General features: G+C 36.1%; 1 protein-coding gene and 1 pseudogene across 3 annotated transcripts in view; one reads left to right on the top strand and one right to left on the bottom strand.

Moving 5' to 3' along the window:
* The window catches only part of LOC108734125 (zwei Ig domain protein zig-8), a 495,980-nt gene that overhangs the window by 85,586 nt on the left and 393,381 nt on the right, over positions 1-17,013 (bottom strand). The gene's annotated exons all lie outside the window — the stretch shown is intronic.
* Positions 6,989-8,938, top strand: LOC108734124 (annotated as a pseudogene).

Raw genomic sequence — 17,013 nt, 5'->3', positions numbered from 1 at the left:
AACGTCAATGTCAAGAAGATTTGCCAAGAAAAATGGAAAGAATGGAGTTACAACAGTTAAAGAAGTTATAATGTTGGAATAAGTACCAACAATCATTTTTTATTATTCTAACAGTCTAATTAGAATTCATAAGCAGAACATTAAAAAAAGTTAAAGAGAATTAATCTCTTCCACAAATAGGTTAATAAATAAATAAATTAAAGATTTTACAGCAGCGACCGCGATATCTAAAGTTGTATTACTGTTAATCTGTGATTGATCAAGTGTTATATTCTTTAAAATATTTAAAAATTTATTTCGGGTGTTTAATTTTATTTTGTTATTATCATCATCATGAGGTCGTCAGTCTTAAGACGGGTTGGACACGCACCTCCATTCTTTCCTATCCTGAGTTAATCTTCGCATTTCCCCAAAACTAGAACAACCCATATCCTTGACTATTTGCGAACAGTAATCTCATTTAGATCTACCTCAATGTTCGAGTCGAGTTTTAACGTCTGCTTTTTTTGAAATAATAGTTTCTTTAAGAATCAAAATCTTTTGTTTCGATTTCGAGAAGGGTTTCATTTGTGCCTAAGCGTAAAATAGTGTTATGGATGGCACTGTTATAAATCATGAAGTAAAAAGGGTAAACAATAAATTGGTCAGGGTTGACAGCAAGAAGGCTGTCATAAGTTCATGTCTTGTAATGCGCAGGTCCATCGAGGACTCAAAGCGATCCATTTTATTTACCCATAAATGTAAACTGGGTCAGATGGTGAAATCTGGGACTATTGTGTCTACCAGAACCACCCCCAGTGGTAATGACCAATGAAGCTTGTCATCCATAATATTTAGGAAGGGACTCCTACACTCCACCCCCTTTATTTGCATAGTTAAGTTTATTTACGTCTTAGTTTTAAGTTTCTAAGACAGATTCAGACTCAGATCATGTAAAGCGAAGAGATTCAGATCATGTATAGTGTAATTAAAAGTGTACAGTAGTTGTAAGTTCAATATAAATTTCCACAAGTTAAACGTTTATGCGTTCTTATCTCAACTAAATGCACTGCTAATTAGTTTTGGTGGTGCCGCTTTATTCTGCCCTACTGATAAGTATCAGCAGGATATTGCCGAAAACGAGCCCTTACAAGGCGACGAAACACTCAAACCCCTCTTCACTCCCGTTTCTGACTATAAACTGTCTCTGACTAGACTTTTATGCCTGAAAAGGTGTCCTACCAACCTATCTCGCCTATTTCTTATTGACTTCTATAGAGTCTTCTGTTCTCCTATTCTTTCTAATACCTCTTCATTTCTAACTTTCTCTATCCACGGTATCCTCATCATTCGCCTGTAACACCACATTTCGAACGCTTCTAACCTTTTTTTTCCGCCGCGCCCACCGTCCATGCTTCGCACCCGTACAAAAAAAAATGGTAAATGGTTGAAAAACATATATTCCACACGTTCTCCCAATTATGCATTTTTGCTCGTTCGACATAAAATGAAAAAAAGCTGATAAAGAAATATGGAATTTCTATGCTCGGTAAACATTTTGCTTTGTCTGTAAGTATACAAAATCCATCTGCAGAAATTAAAACTGTAACCAGTAGTTATAAATGTCTACAGATGGCGGTACATGCAGTAGATTCTGCGATATGCTTGATATTGGATCCAAAGCCATCAATGCGAAACGTTTGCGGGTACACTTTTAATATCATACTAACAACCAGAAAACGGCTTTATTTATAGCTATCCTTGCCATATTATATTTATACGACTTACACGATACACAAGTTTATTAGTTGATCGTAAGCTAGGGTTTTAAATTGATTACATGTCTGGCAAAAATTGAGAAATAGAGTTTTATTAAAACCAAAGATTTAAACTTTTAATAGTAAGAACAAGCGAAACGGAAATTCAGCGTAATAAAAATTTAAAGTTGAACAGAAGCGATAAAATTGATTTTGAAAATAACATGCAATCTTGCGGAGTACTGGCGTAGGTACCTACGATTGAATCACCTTTTCGAAGTTAAGCAGACCGAAATAAGTGACTTACTGAAACTTTAAAGGGAACTTTACCGCTCCTATTCTTCAGCCATAATTCTCCTCAGTGCCTTTATTCCAACCTTTAATCCGCGCACATACTCCAGAAGGATTTACGTTACCAAATAACTGGTAATTTCAAGAATGTAGAGCTATAAGCCTTTAATACTTCTTTCCTATAATTTTCAACACAATTAAAATAATTTAGGTGTGCATCTATTCGGAACAGTTACACGTTCATTGAAATTATATATAGGGACAAGTCTTATCTTTTGTTAACAATGAGACATCTTCAGAAGATCTGTAGTAGGGTTTTTAATACATTAAAGTGAATTAATTTTTACCACTACAGATAACTACGAATTAATGAGGAAATCTTCGAACCAATGATTCTGTGACCTGCATAGTTAGGCAAAGATCGTTGTTGTTGGTACTATTAGTGGCTTACAGGTAGAGAAATGGTGCGTAAAGCCAGGGGATCCGGGCTCGACTTTCGGCGAAGGCGTCACACTAACAACAATTTTTCCCCATTAATCTGAGGTTATTTACAGTGGTAAACATTAATTCAAAAGTTAATTCACTGTAGCGTATCCCTGATAGCTACTCGTGATATGATCATGAATGGATCAGACGATTTTGAAAGCAGATTAGGATCAAAATTGAAACATATGTTCCTCACTCAGCGAATAAAAATATACTTATATTAGTAAATAAATGATCAAATTTAGGAAATAATAATCAGTAAACTAGTTGCTGAATATACCGATTGTACACTGTTGACATAAACTTTATATACACTAACATAAACTACAAAAAAATATTATGAATTGGTTTATACATACATAATGTCACATTAACGTCAATGTCAAGAAGATTTGCCAAGAAAAATGGAAAGAATGGAGTTACAACAGTTAAAGAAGTTATAATGTTGGAATAAGTACCAACAATCATTTTTTATTATTCTAACAGTCTAATTAGAATTCATAAGCAGAACATTAAAAAAAGTTAAAGAGAATTAATCTCTTCCACAAATAGGTTAATAAATAAATAAATTAAAGATTTTACAGCAGCGACCGCGATATCTAAAGTTGTATTACTGTTAATCTGTGATTGATCAAGTGTTATATTCTTTAAAATATTTAAAAATTTATTTCGGGTGTTTAATTTTATTTTGTTATTATCATCATCATGAGGTCGTCAGTCTTAAGACGGGTTGGACACGCACCTCCATTCTTTCCTATCCTGAGTTAATCTTCGCATTTCCCCAAAACTAGAACAACCCATATCCTTGACTATTTGCGAACAGTAATCTCATTTAGATCTACCTCAATGTTCGAGTCGAGTTTTAACGTCTGCTTTTTTTGAAATAATAGTTTCTTTAAGAATCAAAATCTTTTGTTTCGATTTCGAGAAGGGTTTCATTTGTGCCTAAGCGTAAAATAGTGTTATGGATGGCACTGTTATAAATCATGAAGTAAAAAGGGTAAACAATAAANTTCAAAACTTTTCCATTTAGTTTGATCTAGGGTTATTATTTACTTTATTTACATTTCAAATTTCTTTGTTCAGTTCAACTTCAAACATTTCTTCAAACATTTTAGGTCATAAATTCCTTTCCTTTATTATCTGGTTTTATAATATTTGTGAGTAATTTCATTGTCATGCAGACAAAATGTACGTGATAAATTCAATAATTCCTGGTAGCATAAATGAGGTTTTTCTGTCACTAATACCTGGCTCATTGTTAGCTCTTTCATACTTGTTTTTAGATCTTTTCTGTATCTAGTTGAAGTCAACACCCTCTCGTCTATGACGACATTCAGGAAATTCCTACATTTATCAACCACCAGAATATCTTTCATTTAGACTCCACCCCCTTTCTTAGTTGTTCTCTAGTTTTAAGTAAATTTAATGTTGTTAGTTATTATGTAAGAAACATTCTCATTAAACACATTGAATCAAATTCGCTATTAGTTTTATTTAAAACATTCTAGTAGAACGGGAGTTCAGAAACGCAACTTCCGAGTGGTCTTCGGATAATCTCACGACTGCACAGCGAGCTAATAATTCAAGTAATCAAGACCCAGGCTATGAAGATCTAATAAATATAGATTCAATAGAGAAGCTGGATATTATCAATCACATATAATCCACCATCCAGGAAAAAATTAATAATAATACAATATCCTAGTAAACATTTCCTAAATATGACGTAAATGTGGCTATCGGGGATGTTTTGTATTGACTATATCAGTGGGGAGTAAATTACCTCTTTGTCTTTCCTTGATTCCACCAGTAGTAATTTAACTATTACTTCTAACTACATATATTTGTGTCAAGTTACAGTCGTTTAAATCAAAAGTTTAGCCGCGTCAAAGTGCATGATAGTCTCGAACATGTGTTTGTTGATGAGCGATCCGAGGAAACACCAGAATGTACGTCTGTACGAACGTATGTTTCTGTGTGTAGCAGTAGAATCTTTGAGCGCAACTTGCAAATCTTCTTGAATATGCCGAAGTTCCAGGTGAACGGGTAATAATGCGACAAGGCACTTTACAATCTACGGTGCATTAATTATTATTCGTAAAGGAAACTTCTTAGAAACTTTAGGAATTTATGCTCGTGCAGTAAACTGCTGGTAACTTTAAAAGCCTCTCGTAAGCACATGTTCGTTAAATGACAAACACTGTAGGGCTTACACAACGAACTCTCCTACGTTATTTAGCTCAGTAGACAGTTATTCGGGCGGAAGGCATAAAATGAAAAAATAAAACAAAAGAACTGTTAAATCGCATCGCATCCCATCATTTTTCCATCCCTTCGAGTTGTAAACTTGCTATTTTTCTTTATATCCTCACATTATTATTTCGTTAGTATTGTCCACTTAACGAAAGGTACACACAATGAAAAGATAGATGTGTGCCGATTGCCCCCTTCTAGTAGCAAATAAACAAATAGATAGTGAAATATGAAAATATTTAAATTTGATTTTTGACTATTTCACAAAGTAAACACACGAACGAAGCAAATTAGAAAAAAAAACAAAATGTGTGTTGGGAGACATAGTAGAAATGAAACGGGCAAGTGAAAAAACGAATCGCAACAAAATTTTTACGGGCCGACTGTTAACGTACTTGTTCAATTTGAAAACCTGCCCGTAAAACTTGAAGTAAAAATTTTGTTGCGATGTCCCTTACTATTCATTATTCCACTTTTCGTTGAAGTTTCACTTCTACTATGTGCCCAGCACACATTTCCTTTTCACAGGTTTACTGCAAATTATGATTTGGTTTTTACACAGACCGCAAATACAGGCAATGATGCTCAGCCACGTGGAGAGTAGAGGTAAGAAAACAACAGCTGAGCACAGCACACGCCGCTGGGAGTCCCGCTCTCCTCGCGGCTGCGCATTATATCCATCTAATACAGCTGTTGCCCTCTCTCCGCCGCCGCCAGCCTTTCTTCCCCTCCGTCGCTGCCGCCTTTCACCACGCGATTTACCGCCTAACCCGTCTACGGGACCGTAAAGCTTTTTCATTCTTTCATCTTCATAAGGTCATCAGTCTTTAGACTGGTTGGACACGTACCTCCACTCTTTCCTATCCTGAGCTAAACTTCGCATTTCCCTAAAACTAGAACAGCCCACATCCTTAACTATTTGCGAACAGTAATCTAATCTAGGTCTACCTCTACCCCTCCTAACTCCTGTTTCTGCCTCTAATATGTCTCTGACTAGACCTTCATGCCTGAGAGGGTGTCCTACCAACCTATCTCGCCTATTTTTTATTGACTTCCATAGAGTCCTCTGTTCTCCTATTCTTTCCAATACCTCTTCATTTCTAACCTTTTCTACCCACGATATCCTCATCATCCGCTTATAACACCACATTTCGAACGGTTCAAACCTATTCTTTTCCGCCGCTCCCACTGTCCATGTGTCACACCCGTACAACGCCGAGCTTTTTCATAACAGAAAAAAAAATCGTAATACCCCATAGCTATATAGAAGTTTCATTTCAATAATAGCGACACTTGTACACTTTGTACACTTGGTCCACGGCGTACCTTCCTTTAAGTGAACGGACAATATCGCCGTTTTAAATTTGTATGCTGACGATGCAATCAGTCAAATTAGAAATTCGAAAAAGATTATTATGTGTGTATAAAGTTAAAAGACTTATTTTTATTAAAGCATTATAAGTACTGCTCAAAGTTTCTTTACTATTTTTTCTTACTGTCGATAAGGTAAAGTAACTCCTTTAATAATAATCGTCTTGTTACACATCGCTTTCACTTCATCTCAGTCGAAATCTTGGTTCATCATTCCGTTAATCATGAGAGTAAAACCATTCGGTCGGTTCTTATATTAAACGCGATGCAATGAACAAATTTATTCGCAGTTACTCGACTAACTAATCAAAATGATTTATCGATGAGCCACTTCTGGCACTTGAAGATAATTACAACTTCTTTCAGCAGCGAGGCGAGAATTCCGCATCACGACGTTCTTGAAAGAAGGGGGATTATATCTGAGCGAATGAAATGTGTACTACGTGAACGGGAACGGAGTACAGAATAAACTCAATCAGGAAAGCATAAATTACTGATTATATCGAAAAATAACTCAAGTCGAATTAAAAATCTATCTACTAGAAGTTGTTGATGCATCGCTACGCGAATTTTACCCTCAAAAGCACCTCTAGGTATAGTTTTAGTCTTGTAGACAGTGCCAACGATCAACTTTTTCGATGGTTTTTAATTTTCTACGCATATAGACACATCAACCTTTTATTTGATACCACTCACGACTACAATTATTTTCGAAATAGTCAGCTGCAAAATCTAGAGCTTTTTCGCACAAAAATTTCATGAACATACAAGTATGTATTCCATACGGCCGATCGTCCCGCAGATTCGAGAAAGAATTATTGGCTCCTAATTCGAGTATCTCGTTATCTGACGTTGACGTTTTTGGAGAAATAGCATAACAAATAAATTGTTATTTAAAAATTTTGGACTTTGGAAAATGTCAAAAATTAAAGGGTTCAAATGTAATTGTCAAATTCCGTAACATCTTGGCATTAAGTTACAAAAAATGGGTCGAAAACGTTTTAATTACGATAAAATTAAATAAAACACCGAAAAATAATGTCTACAGAAAATGGCGGAATGGAAGTAAGCAGCAACTTTAAACCATCTACCAGTTGTAAGGAAACATTACCTCCAGAACCTCAATCGGGTAATGTCGAATATAAGTTCAAACTTACGAATCCATCGAAGCAACGACTCGAACATCTCGTTACGCAAATGAAATGGCGATTACAGGAAGGCCAAGGAGAAGCAATTTACGAAATCGGTGTCCTGGACACAGGTGCACTTGCAGGATTATCACCTGCTGAAATGACCGCAAGTCTGCAAACTTTACGAGATATTGCTTCAAGACTGGGCGCAACCGCAACGGTAATGAATGAGACGAACTTGGACGATGACAAAACAGTGGCAAAGGTCTTAATACGACAAATCCGTGATAGTATGTGTGCTATCGAAATCCGCGTTGCCGTTTTGGGTAGCGCAGATGCCGGTAAATCAACATTGATTGGTGTAATAACCCATGGACATTTGGACAATGGTAGGGGCGGAGCAAGACTAAATATGTTTCGTCATCTTCACGAGGTAGAAACTGGAAGAACGTCCTCTATATCTCACGAAATACTCGGTTTTGATTCCAACGGTCATGTAATTAATTATAATGTTTTTACGTCCCCAGAAGAAATTTGTGATGCATCAAATAAACTAATCGCCTTCCTTGACTTGGCCGGCCACAGAAAATACATCAGCACCACCATAAGGGGGTTCTCGGGTTATTCCCCTCAATATGCTCTCATAGTAATTTCGAGCACAGCAGGCGTTACTAACATGACACAAGAACATTTAAGTTTCGTTTTAGCTTTTAAAGTGAAGTTTTTCATTGTGATAACGAAAACGGATATTGCACCTCCCGACGATACAATAATAAATTCCGTACGTTCTTTAATAAAGAAAGCATCAGGCATTCGTAGAGTTTCGCGAGTTATTGAAAATATTGACGACGTTGCTTCTATCGAGCGAAGTAATCAGATTATGGACGACGCAGTGCCGATATTTCTTGTGTCTTGTGTAACGGGAGAGGGAATTAAATTATTATTAAAGTTCCTCTTCATCCTGCCTTCGGGCATTAACTCCAAAGATAGGGAAACGTTGGAGCAGGAACTTTCGGAATTTCAAATAGACGAAAATTTTCGTGCAGGTGACGTAAACCAAATAGTAGGAGGACTTTTAACAAAAGGTATGATAACCGAAGGAATGGAAATGCAAGTCGGGCCGCATAAAGATGGATTATTTACAAAAATAACCGTGCAATCGATTCAGTGCAACAGAGTATCGAGGCAAATAATGCGAGCCGGTCAGAGCGGTTCCCTACGTTTCAACAAATACATCGAAGGACTACGAAATGGTATGTTTCTGTTGAACCTAAAAGACAAAATGACAACGGGATGTTTGTACTTTCAAGCAACGATTTTTGTCATTTTCCATGCGACCGCCATTTATCCGGGTTACCAGGCAACCGTGCATATTGGTAACATCAAGCAGACCGCAATTATGATTGGATTCTTTTCTTCCAATTGTATTCGAACAAACGAACGGGATTCTGTGCTTTTCAAATTTTTTAATAATCCCGAATTTGTGAGAGTCGGACAGAAATTATTTTTTATAGAAGGAAAATCGAAAGGCGTTGGAGAAGTTTCACAGGTTTTCCCTCTGCAGTCGTCCGAACAAACGAAGCAACAATAATACACCTTTTTTGATAGAATGTTCTTCAGCTTGTAAAATATTTAACAGTTTAATACATATACTCAAGTATAAACACACCCCGATTGATGTGAACGTTTATTTAAAGTGGTTTTATTAACTTAATTTGAAATTTTATTATTACTGTAAATTAAATTAAACATCATCCAAGAACAAATATTTATTTGCAGATGATATAGCAATATTTGCATTTAGCAAAGAGGAGTTAGAGATAGCCTTAAATAACATGGAAGCGGCATTGATAAAACAGTATTGTATGAAAATAAATCAAAGTAAGACAAAAATACAGTTATGCAAGGGAAGAAAAAGTATGGAAAAAGCGAATATGAAGATAGGACACGAAAAACTAGAAGAAGTGACTGATTTTCGGTATCTAGGAAGTCAGATAACTCTGTTTGTTAATGGTGTATGTATGGAGCCCGGCGCTGTATGGATGCGAAACATTGACAATGGATGTGGCGAAATACTTACAAAGGTTTTACAGACGAATGATGAGGATTCCGTAGATACACGGAGAGACAAATCTTGTGAAAATTACCATGCTGTCTCCTAATCTGGCTACCTTAACTGACAATGAAAAAATTATCATGCCAGATACAGTGAAAATTTCTATGATTCTAGTAAAGTTTATAAGGATTCTTACAAAAATTATTGGACTAATACTGAATTTGTTATAAAGGGCTAGTTAGAGGCATATTAGAAGCAGAAACAGCAGTTAAGAAAAATAGAGGTTGACCTAGACTGTTCATAAATAGTTAATGATGTAGGATGTTCTAATTTTAGGGAAATGCGAAGATTAGCTCAGGATAGGAAAAAGTGAAGGTGCTTGTCTTATTAGTCATAGGACTGACGAGGCCTCATGATGATGATGATGAACAAATCAAAGATATTAGCAGATAATTTGTAACAACATTCATCAGATTAATGAAAATAAATTTTACAGTTTAAAATAGCAAATTTAACAGTCTCGGTCACATGATCGCGATTGCCTTAATGAATGAAACAAAAACTTCCTCTATAACGTGAGCCCGCTCGAGGAAATAGTCGGGAAAATTGTATGCGCTCCGATCTCTCAGTTCCCAATTGGGAATTTAACAGGCAAAAACAAACCTCAACAACCTGAACCCGGTCTGGAGAATTTTAGTGTCCTGATTATGTAAATTCCGATTAAGAACTTAACATTAGAAGAAAATAAATCTTTGGGTTTCCTGTTAATATACACTGTAGGGCGAACGATATGGATAAATTTCAATATTCCTAAAAACCGAGGTATATTTTAGTGCACCTTTTGTGTGAACTCCAATTAAAAGTATAATAAAGGCAAACCTTAGCATTCTTTTTTAAATACCTGATCGGATGTATGCTAGGTATAGATTTCGATACCACCAATATAGTCGAGAAAACTCTCAATACCTCTGTTACGTAGATTACGTTTGGGTGTCTAATCAAGACAAATAATATTTAGACTGCCTTTTAATAAACTGGTTCGGGTAAATCATAGGAACAAAACAAAGTTTCTCCATGACATAGTAATATTCGGCAGAATTATCGATATCCCTCTAAAGTAAATACATATATGTATACTTAAATAATTTTGTAACTGAGTCTCAATTCTGTGTAGACGAAATTTCGAGTTTCAACTGTTTGTATGTATACGAATTATACAATACATGAGGAATCTACCGTATTTTTTTGGTATCTTACACAGTGGGGGACTAAGACTAAAGCAGGCCCTAGGCAGCATTGTAATTCCGGGACTATTTTTCAGATAAAATATTTTTCAAATAAAAATTAATTTTAAAGAACTAAAAACCTAATTTTCGGACTCCAAAAATTACGGGCCCTAGGCACGTGCCTAGTTTGTCTAGGCCTTAGTCCGCCCCTGATCTTACATACGCTGTTCTACCATAATGCTATATTAAAAGAGCGTTGAATTTATATTATTTCACAATTAGATGTTAATGGCTAATATCAGTAGATATTTGAAGTTGCATCAATGTGCCTCGGGCAATCGCTTATTCTGATTAGAAGGGTGATAACAAAGATCTTTATGTTTCGAAATACAATTACGTTTTCAGTTTTATTCTCTGCACGGTCCGCACTAGACTTCAATAAAATTGGCGATAAAAGCACCTTGTAATTAAAGTTTTTATTATCGTTGTGTGCCTGGGATTTTCTCAGAAGTATTAAAATCTTTAACAGCCGGAACGGGTGGCACCATTTCCGAAACCTACATTGTTCTGGCGTTAATTTAATTTAGTCATTAGCACTACAAAACTAGCTACAGTTACAACATATTAAAAGTTGTTTAAATACAATTAAACTATAAAATACACAACGTAAAATACATCGACCAACGGTTTTCAATGGCAAAACCGAAAGATTTTAAGATTTATTTCTTCTAATCTTAACCGCAGGCACTTTTTTCCCGAAGGCTGTCAGCCAAAAGAAAAACTTTTACTATGTGCTGATTTGATAAAGGTCCTTGGCCTTCGAGTTACTCTCGTATTAGTCTGATATCTATTTTAATTTAGGGGTTCTAAATACAATCATTTACATACAAGCTTTCCAGAGGGAGTAGGGGTATTTGTATATGCGCTGTCTTTGTAACGGTGGGGTTCGGGGGAGTGCGGTATAGACAGGTTGTTTCACTACTTTTTGGAGATTTAATGACCGTGGAAGTGTACCTACGCGGGGTAGCATCGTGCTTTTTTTTGCGTACCCCCCTATTGTCGCGATGGTGATCCGATGATCATACCTCAACGATTATATCGGACAGAATTCAATGTACGGAATACACCGAAGGACGATACCATCAGAAAATGAATTCAAATATTCGAGAATACTGGTTCAACTGCAAAAATTCACAATCCAGGTCGCCCACGCTCTTCGAACCCAACAAAAACGATTGAAGAAATGAGAATGCGTGAAAATCCGTCTCAATCAGTTCGCAAACGCACTCAAGAACTCGACATTAAAACAATGTCGTTACAGAAGATTCTGAAGCAAGGTTTACATCTTACAGTCTACAAAATTCAGTTGGTTCAAAAACTGAACGTTACCGATTATCCTCTCCGACTGAATTTTGTAAATGAAATACTTGAAAGCTTTCCAACGTTTGAAAACATTCTGTTTAGTGACAAAGCGAACTTTCACTTAAAGGGACACGTAAACAAACAGAACTGTCGCTACTGGGACAAAGAAAATCTAACGCATAAACATAAACAACAACTACTACATAGTCCAAAAGTTATTGCGTGGGCTGCCATGTTTGGTGATGGCATCATTGGGCCTTCTATTCTTGAAGACCGGCGAGGGCGAACACTTATGGTAAACAGTGACCGGTATTGTGACAAGTTAAGAAACTTTTTGGTTTCACAATTGCAAGAGTTGGGTGGTTTTAATGTGGAAAGATGATTTCAACAAGATGAGGCCACTTGCCACACCTCAAACCAACCGCTTGCGGTTGTCATTTAACTTTTTCCGGAAAAAGTGATCTCTCATCGAGACACCATCAACTGGCATTAGAGAAGCCCCAATCTCACACCTCCTGATTATTTTTTTTTTAGACAGATGTGTAGACGCGTGGCGGCTAATTTCCGTTTTGGGTTGGAGGAGTGCCAACAGCGAGAGGGTTAACATTTGGACATCATCTTTGGTGCTTAACTTTCCAAAACTCTGTCTAAAAATTAACAAAAAGATCTTTTTTCTGACTTGTAGTTTTTTTTTATTGAATTTACAAACACCGCATACCCTTTCTAGGCACCCTGTACATAGGAATGTACCAAAAAATATGCAATTTAACCACATAACGTTCAAATGACAAAGGCGACGAACGACTAAATAAAGGGCAATCAGTTCATTTACTGGCCCCGAAAGCCTCAGTCAAATGCTGCGATAAATGCAAAAAAGTTTTTTTATAATACATCAGTTACATAGGTAAGGCTAAATATTTACTCAGCATCAAAATTACAGTGGAATATATTTTTTCAAACCATGTCTGTCTGTAAATATCTCATACTTCTCTAAAAACTATCTTAAATTAACCATTAACCTAACTCATAAAAATCTTTAAAAAAAACGAACGTCCTACTCTCAAAGATATATTATTTTCTTATTATACGAAGAAGAAGAGTGATACTTAGTTTGTATAAAGAGCAACAGGCAGTTATAGAGCTAGAATTGCAACGTAGAGAAGTAAATATTAGGAAGGGAGTCAGACAGGGATGCGAACTGTCACCCCTACTTTTTAATCTAGAAAACGAAGACGCCATCAACATCATTAAAGATAGTACAACTGTAGGGTTAGATGTGCAAGGGCAAAAGATTAGTATGCTTAGATTTGCAGATGATATAGCAGTATTAGCATCTAGCAAGGAGGACTTAGAGATAGCTTTAAATAAAATGGAAGCGGTACTGACAGATCAGTACTGTATGAAAATAAATAAAAGTAAAACTAAAATACTGATATGCAAGGGAAGAAAAAGTAGGGAAAGAGCGAATATAAAGATAGGAGACGAAAAATTAGAAGAAGTGGCTGATTTTAGATACCTAGGAAGTCAGATAAGTGAGGATGGAAGGAGTAGTAGGGATATAAAGCAGAGGATAGCGCAGGGTCGTGTCGCCTTTAATAAAAAGAAGTCACTTCTATGCTCGCGAACGGTTAATTTAGAAATTCGAAAAAGGTTGTTAAAGGTGTATGTTTGGAGCACGGCGTTGTACGGGTGCGAAACATGGACAGTGGGAGCGGCGGAAAAGAAAAGGTTAGAAGCGTTCGAAATGTGGTGTTATAGGCGGATGATGAGGATATCGTGGGTAGAAAAGGTTAGAAATGAAGAGGTATTGGAAAGAATAGGAGAACAGAGGACTCTATGGAAGTCAATAAAAAATAGGCGAGATAGGTTGGTAGGACACCTTCTCAGGCATGAAGGTCTAGTCAGAGACATATTAGAGGCAGAAACAGGAGTTAGGAGGGGTAGAGGTAGACCTAGATTAGATTACTGTTCGCAAATAGTTAAGGATGTGGGCTGTTCTAGTTTTAGGGAAATGCGAAGTTTAGCTCAGGATAGGAAAGAGTGGAGGTACGTGTCCAACCAGTCTTAGGACTGACGACCTTATGATGATGATGATGATTATACGAAATAGCAGAATATCTCTACGTTTAGTTCTCAACTCGCCACTACTGTGTAGTAATACAAAATGACAATATAGCACACATATGAACAATAAATAATGTACCCAAAATCAAAACTATTTGTGGCGAGCATCAGGTAAAATGTGAACACTGTTATATTTGTGGTATTATTGATACGTAAATACGATGGACCTACACAAGCGAGGACTCAACCTGTACTCTACATAATATTTTCATTATAACTGAAACAAAAGCGAATTAAATTTGCCTCCTACAAACAATAATCTCGACACAAATTATGAATTGCTGCAGTGGTAATGTTGATATTAGTCAGGAACTGCTGCATTCTTGAACAAATTATTTATACCAGTAGGTTACCTACACAAATTTAGCTCGAATTCTTATTCTTAATAATATTGCATGCAACTCGGTGTAATTACAATTAGTATTGAATTACGTTTCGTGCTCACGACTATACTGGACTATTCACTGCGAGCGACAATTTCCAACTCATTTCATACTTCTTAATGAATAATAATTGCGCGCAACGGTTCTTGAGATTGTGAATTCTAAACCTTTATTCCGAACACTAAGGGTCCTTGTTACAAATAAACTGCTTGTGTATAAAATAATATGCACAAATTAAGTGCTAGATCTACGGGAGAAGCAAAAGTAACACAAATTCGATAGCGGCTGATGCATACGGTCACAGGGGCTCACGACACATCTGGGATTCTGAAGAATCCAGGATACAGTATTTGGATAGCTACAATTTGGTTATCTATCCAAAGATTAGATATAAATCCATTGGGCAATATATTTATTTTTCCAATGCTACAATTTATTATTCGGTAATATTTAACACATGTGGAATAGTTTGTAGATTCTGAGTCCTGGTCAATGGGGGGATACAGGGAAATGCCCCCCCTCTAATATCTACTCAGTGGGCTTTTACAACTTGTGTTATTAATCAGGAAATATATTAAAAATAGACTTCTTTCATAATTTCGTGTGAAAACGTGTGTAAAGTAAAATTGCTTGAGAAACTGAACTCTCTCAGGTGGCAAAGATTACACTTACACAGTATCATCGAGAGAAATCATACTTCTGTACCCCAAAGTAACACAATTACTACAAGCCCCTTGCACAAACGAAATAAAGGGAACATTGTTGACGCAATAAAAATTAAAATTACTAATAGTACCAGATAATCCCTAATTTCAATAAAGCAACAGGAATATGTGATTCTAAACTTAACAAGAAGTGCCAATATTTTTGCTAGAAAAGTTAAAATTAAATCAGAACAGGATATTTATAAATCACCAAAAACGAAGACTTTCGGCAAAAATTGATAACTGTGAATCCAATGCAGCGAGCTTTGATATAAAAATGTTTTATAGAAAAGAAGTTTTAAGCGTTTAAGATAAAATTACAAACTTTTTACGAGATAAACTCAAAATGGTAGTATAACGTTTCAATTCAATAACAAACATTCTCACAAACCTTTTAGACAAAAAGAATATTACTAGTGAAAATACAGGAAAATTGGTTCTCCTATATCCACCTGATCTCATGCCTAAATTCTAAACGCTTCTACTGCTCTTCTATGCAAGGCATCATGAAATTAGCTGCTAACCATAAAAATGCAGTTTTCGGTGGCTTCGGACGCAAAAAAATACTTTACTTAAAATAATTAAGAATTCGACCAGGTCCGTCATTAAAGAGGAGAGAGTTGATGTCTAACGATTATGAAAAGCGAAAAAGAACTTTTGCGATGCTCTTGACGTAAACAATATGGTAAATTTATGGGTGAAACTTTAACACAGGCGAATTCGATATTAACCTATTGTATCACTTTTGTATTAATATCAATATCAAGTTTTTGGGGTTCGATTCCCGGCGAGGCAGTGACAGTAGCAACAAACAATTTTACCTCATTAACTTGAGGTAATCAGTAGTGGGATGAGATTATGTTAATTAATGTTTAGTAATTATTTTTTATTTTAAATAAATGCATATTTTTGGGCATGCGTGTGAAGCTTAAGTTGGAAAAATAAAGCAGTTAATTATTCGGTTGCCACCCCCACCCAAACAAAAAACTTAGCTAGGGGCCTGTCTATAAGGGTTCCTATCATCTTCCTTTTGAGGTACGGAACCCTAAAAGTCTTTCAATCGTCAAAATATCTTTTCCTAACACCAGGGCCGTAGCTATGAGCTCGGGGCCCCGGTGTGGTATTCCACAAGGGGCCCTTCTTAAAATTGATGATCAGAAAAATGTCATTAAAAAAAATGTTTTAATTTCACGAATAGATGATTCCCCGTGCAGGTAACCTCTCACGGTGATGCCAAAGCAATCTCAAAGTATCTTGACGTTTATACTGCGTACCTCATGTACTTGACAGTCGCGACAGGAGAACGATCGTTTTCAAAATTAAATTTGATCAAAAATTTCTTGCGAAGTACCTACAATGGGTCAAGAGAGATTGAATGGATTAGCAATTCTGTCAATTGAAAATGAGCGAGCCCGAAAAATAAATGTCGATAAAACTATTGATGATTTTGCTGCTATCAAATCGAGAAAAAAAAAACGTTTTAGAAATAAGAGCAGGCACTTGATGTTTGTGCAATGAATTCTATAGTGATGTTTCGGGTGATATAGATTTATGGTCAGCAATTAGTAATTTTTTATGGTAGCAATGATAATTATATCAACGGATTTAAGGAAACCATGAATGTAGAAGTATTCGCGATTTCGAGATGTATGCATTCCATGTAACTACGTACCTGATCAAATATATGGAGTATTGTGACAAAAATTGATATAGAAAAAAGTAAAATAAAAAATTATGATGTTCATTTCGTAGTTTGACTCAGCTCATCTCTAACAGCATAGTTTTTTTTAGAAGTCATTTTTTGAAAACAGAAAACTGCTAAGGGGCCCCTCGACTGCGGGGGCCCCGGTGCGCCGCACCGCTTGAACCGGCCTCGCTACGGCCCTGT

Source organism: Agrilus planipennis, unplaced genomic scaffold, assembly GCF_000699045.2.
Source record: "Agrilus planipennis isolate EAB-ADULT unplaced genomic scaffold, Apla_2.0 scaffold65, whole genome shotgun sequence".
In the NCBI taxonomy this organism is placed as follows: domain Eukaryota; kingdom Metazoa; phylum Arthropoda; class Insecta; order Coleoptera; family Buprestidae; genus Agrilus; species Agrilus planipennis.
This window is presented reverse-complemented; position numbering and strand designations above follow the sequence as displayed.